The sequence below is a fragment of the Salvelinus fontinalis genome, chromosome 9 (assembly GCF_029448725.1).
Source record: "Salvelinus fontinalis isolate EN_2023a chromosome 9, ASM2944872v1, whole genome shotgun sequence".
NCBI classification, from domain to species: domain Eukaryota; kingdom Metazoa; phylum Chordata; class Actinopteri; order Salmoniformes; family Salmonidae; genus Salvelinus; species Salvelinus fontinalis.
Genome location: NC_074673.1, coordinates 43,188,894 through 43,194,778, shown reverse-complemented (window position 1 = coordinate 43,194,778; position 5,885 = coordinate 43,188,894).

Sequence of the window (5,885 nt, the reverse complement as noted above, 5' to 3'; positions counted from 1 at the left end):
AGAATGGAACATTCCGATTTCTGCCTGAGTGTGGCGCTGTTTACAGCAATTTTCTGGATTGTCTTGTGACCAGAACAAAAGGACTTATTTTACTCAACTAGAGATTTAAATGAATGGTGTTTCTTTAAAAAGATGACCTGGCTGACCTGGCCTGTTTCCTCACCTTATTCCCCTTGTAGTTATCCATGGTTGTTGGTTATTTACCAGGTAACAAGAAGTCAGCAGCATACCACCCTGCATACTACTGCTGGCTTGCTTCTGAAGCTAAGCAGGGTTGGTCTTGGTCAGTCCCTGGATGGGAGACCAGATGCTGCTGGAAGTGGTGTTGGAGGGCCAGTAGGTGGCACTCTTTCCTCTGGTCTAAAAAAAAAATATCCCAATGCCCCAGGGCAGTGATTGGGGACACTGTCCTGTGTAGGGTGCCGTCTTTCGGATGGGACGTTAAACGGGTGTCCTGACTCTCTGAGGTCATTAAAGATCCCATGGCACTTATCGTAAGAGTAGGGGTGTTAACCCCGGTGTCCTGGCTAAATTCCCAATCTGACCCTCAAACCATCATGGTCACCTAATAATCCCCAGTTTACAATTGGCTCATTCATCCCCCTCCTCTCCCCTGTAACTATTCCCCAGGTCGTTGCTGCAAATGAGAACGTGTTCTCAGTCAACTTACCTGGTAAAATAACGGTAAAAAATTAAAAAAAGTGAAAACTTAACAAGGACTGAAGCACTAATAGACTCATTATTTTACTCAACTAGAGACTAAAATAAATGGTGTTTCTTTGAAAAGATGGGCCTGGCTGACATGAAAAATACGTTAAGGGGAAAGGATTCACAGACACAGGGGCTGATTGTCTTTTCTTTATTTACAATGCTGGCTGCCGTGGTTTACATAAACACAGTACATTGAATGCTTTTATTTATTTGTATGTATTTTTTATTTAACCAGGCAAGTCAGTTAAGAACTAATTCTTATTTACAATGATGGCCTACCAAAAGGCAATAGGCCTCCTGCGGGGACGGTGGCTTGGGATTAAAAATTACAAATAAATGCAAAAAATATATAGGACAAAACACACATCACAACAAGAGAGACAACACTACATAAAGAGAGACCTAAGACAACAACGTAGCAAGGCAGCAACACATGACAACACAGCATGGTAGCAACACAACATGGTAGCAGCACAAAACATGGTACAAACATTATTGGGCACAGACAACAGCACAACGGGCAAGAAGGTAGAGACAACAATACATCACACAAAGCATCCACAACTGTCAGTAAGAGTGTCCATGATTGAATCTTTGAATGAAGAGATTGAGATAAAACTGTCCAGTTTGAGTGTTTGTTGCAGCTCGTTCCAGTCGCTAGCTGCAGCGAACTGAAAAGAGGAGCGACCCATGGATGTGTGTGCTTTGGGGACCTTTAACAGAATGTGACTGACAGAACGGGTGTTGTATGTGGAGGATGAGTGCTGCAGTAGATATCTCAGATAGGGGGGAGTGAGGCCTAAAAGGGTTTTATAAATAAGCATCAACCAGTGGGTCTTGCGACAGGTATACAGAGATGACAGTTTACAGAGGAGTATAGAGTGCAGTGTTGTGTCCTATAAGGAGCATTGGTGGCAAATCTGATGGCAGAATGGTAAAGAACATCTAGCTGCTCGAGAGCACCCTTATCTGCGATCTATAAATTACATCTCCGTAATCTAGCATGGGTAGGATGGTCATCTGAATCAGGATAAGTTTGGCAGTTGGAGTGAAAGAGGAGCGATTACGATAGAGGAAACCAAGTCTAGATTTAACTTTAGTCTGCAGCTTTGATGTGTGCTGAGAGAAGGACAGTGCACCGTCTAGCCATACTCCAAAGTACTTGTATGAGGTGATTACCTCAAGTTCTAAACCCTCCCAGGTAGTAATAACACCTGTGGGAGGAGGGGCATTCTTCTTACCAAACCACATGACCTTTGTTTTGGAGGTGTTCAGAACAAGGTTAAGGGTAGAGAAAGCTTGTTGGACACTAAGAAAGCTTTGTTGTAGAGCATTTAACACAAAATTCAGGGAGGGGCCAGCTGAGTATAAGACTGTATCATCAGCATATAAATGGATGAGAGAGCTTTCTACTGCCTGAGCTATGTTGTTGATGTAAATTAGGAAGAGCGTGAGGCCTAGGATTGAGCCTTGGGGTACTCCCTTGGTGACAGGCAGTGGCTGAGACAGCAGATTTCCTGACTTTATACACTGCACTCTTTGAGAGAGGTAGTTAGCAAACCAGCCCAAAGACCCCTCAGAGACACCAATACTCCTTAGCCGGCCAACAAGAATGGATTGGTCTACTGTATCAAAAGCTTTGACCAAGTCAATAAAAATAGCAGCACAATATTGCTTAGAATCAAGGGCAATGGTGACATCATTGAGGACCTTTAAGGTTGCAGTGACACATCCATAACCTGAGCAGAAACCAGATTGCATACCCGAGAGAATACTATAGACATCAAGAAAGTCAGTCAGTTGATTATTGACAAGTTTTTCCAACACTTTTGATAAACAGGATAAAATAGAAATAGGCCTATAACAGTTAGGATCAGCTTTATCTCCCCCTTTAAATAAAGGGCAAACAGTGGCTGCCTCCCAAGAAATGAGAACCTCCCTAGAAAGGAGAGACAGGTTAAAAAGGTTGAAGATAGGCCTGGAGATGATAGGGGCAGCAACCTTAAAGAAGAAAGATGTTTTTTGGGGTTAAGTTTAAGGAGCTCCTTTAGCACCTCGGACTCAGTGACTGCCTGCAGGGATAAACTTTGTAGCGGGGCAGGGGAAAAAAAGAGAGAGAAGCATCAGGGATAGTCGCATTAGAAGGGTGGGAGATGAGGAAATGCTGGACTGGCAAGGAGGCATGGCTGAGTCAAATAGGAATCCTGACTTAATGAAATGGCAATTAAAGAGCTCAGCCATGTGCTCCTTGTCAGTAACAACCACATCATCAACATTAAGGGACACGGGCAGCTGTGACGAGGAGAGTTTATTCTCCAGGTCTTTAACCGTTTTCCAGAACTTCTTGTTGTTAGACCCACAGAGAGAGAACTGCTCCTTAAAGTAACTAACGTTGCGCTTCCGGATAGTCTGAGTGCACTTATTTCTCGTTTGCCTGAACGAAAGCCAGTATGCGTGTGCCGAGCCTTTCACCAAATGCAATTCTTGAGGTGGAGTAACTCTGCAAGATCACGGTCGAACCAGGGGCGGTGTTTGTTAACAATACCACTGAAATTATCAAAAAAGAAGGTCCAAGCGTCTTGGACAGAGGGGATCAAGCTGATTCTATACCATTTTACAGAGGCCAGTTCATGAAGGAAGGCTTGCTCATGAAAGTTTTTTAGCAAGCGTCTATGACAAATCAGGACAGGTCGTTTCACTGAGCAGCCATTACGAACACAGGCTGTAAAACAGTGATTACTAAGGTCATTACAGAAAACACCAGACTGATACCTATCAGGATTATTTTTGAGGATAACATTGAGAAGAGTAGCCTTTTCTGGGTGTTTGGAGTCATACCTTGTGGGATTGGTAATAATCTGAGAAAGATTTAGGGATTCACATTGCTTTAGGACTTGGTCTCGACTTGGTAAAAGTGTAAGAATAGGATACAATGTCTAACCCAAATTATAAGCTTGTTTTACTCCATTGTTTGTAAACAATATAATTGTACATAGCAATTCTTAGTTGGTTGCATAAATAATTATGATTAACTACACTAAACAAAAATATAAATGCAACATGCAACATTGAAATAAAAAAAATCAGAGTTACAGTTCCTATAAGGAAATCAGTCAGTTTAAATTAAATAATTAGGCTCTAATCTATGGATTTCACATGACTGGGAATAGAGATATGCATCTGTTAGTCACAGGTACCTTTAAAAAAAAAAGTAGGGGCGTCAATTAGAAAACCAGTCAGTATCTTGTGTGATCATCTTTTTCCTCATGCAGCGCGACACATCTCCTTCGCTTAGAGTTGACCAGGCTGTTGATTGTAGCGTGTGGAATGTTGTCCCACTCCTCTTCAATGGCTCAGTGAAGTTGCTGGATATTGGCGGGAACTGGAACACGCTGTCATACACGTCGATTCGGAGCATCACAAACATGATCAATGGGTGATATGTCTGGTGAGAATGCAGGCCATGGAAGAACTGGAACATTTTCAGCTTCCAGGAATTGTGTACAGATTCTTGCGACATAGGTCTGTGCATTATCATGCTGAAACATGAGGTGATGGTGGAGGATGCATGCCACGACAATGGGCCTCAGGACAAATGCAATTGTGTTCGTTGTCTGTAGCGTATGCTTGCCCATATCATAGCCCCACCTCCACGATGGGGCAGTGCTAGATGTGCCATTAGAGATCCAGGTTCAATTCCAGGCTCTGTCGCAGACAGCCGCGCCTGGGAGACCCATGGGGCGGCGCACAATTTGCCCAGCATCGTCCGGGTTAGGGGAGGGTTTGGCCAGCAGAGATGTACTTGTCCCGTCGAGCACTAGCGACTCCTGTGGCAGGCCGAGCGCAGTGCACGCTGACACTAGCCAGGTGTACGGTGTTTCCTCCGACACATTGGTGCGCTTTTGGGTTAAGCGGGCATTGTGTCAAGAAACAGTGCGGCTTGGCTGGGTTGTGTTTCAGAGGATGCACGGCTCTCTACCTTCTCCTCTCCCGAGTCCGTACGGGAGTTGCAGCGATGGGACAAGACTTTAACTACCAATTGGATACAACGAATTTGGGGAGAAAAAGGAGTAAAAAAAAGAAAATATAAAAGATCCTGGTGGGGACGATGAGCACGCAGGTGAGCTTCCCTGAGACGGTGTCTGACAGTTTGTGCAGAGATTCTTCTGCTGTCCGGGTGACTGGTTTCAGATGATCCTGCAGGTGAAGAAGCCGGATGTGGAGGTCCTGGGCTGGCATGGTTACACATGGTCGGAGGTTGTGAGGCCGGTTGGATGTACTGCCAAATTCTGTAAAACGACATTGGAGGTGACATATAACTACAAACAGCTCTGGTGGACATTCCTGCAGTCAGCATGCCAATTGTATGCTCCCTCAAAACTTGGGCCATCTGTGGGATTGTGTTTTGTGACAAAACTGCACATTTTAGAGTTGCCTTTTATTGTCCCCAGCACAAGGTGCACCTGTGTAATGACCATGCTGTTAAATCAGCTTCATGACATGTCACACTTGTCAGGTGGATGGATTATCTTGGCAAAGGACAAGAGAAATAAGCTTTTTGTGCATGTGGAACATTTCTGGGATCTTTTAGCTCAGCTCATGAAACATGGGACTAAGACTTTACATGTTGAGTTTATATTTTTGTTCAGTGGCAATGTTACATGAAATGTAAATATGAAATATCAAAACAGAATGGAAACCAATTTGTTAATATGTATTGGCAATAAATTAATGGTGAGGCATGGAATAAATAAAAATGTATATTTTGTCACGCTGGATGTTTGAAATATGAGTAGGTTATTAATGCTTATTCAGTAGTGGAATACAGTTAATTAGCACTTGAATGTTGCAAATCAATTGTGATGTATGATTGTTAATAAAATTGTTCATAGACCAATTTCTGATACTGTGCACATGTGTATGCAAATACATTGAAATTATGTTGTTTTCAATTTATAATGTCAACCAAAACCGAACGTCTATTGGACGCCTGGCACATTCGTCTTTTCAACGACATGTTGCTAGGTGGGATAGTTCTCTATATTATGCGGGGAATACTTTGGAACAGATTTCCAAAATTGAAATCACTTGGAGCTGATATCATGGTGTTAATAGTTTTTTTTTTTTTTTTTTTACTGTATGCCCCCCACCCCAAAAAATGTTTTGCTCAGAAA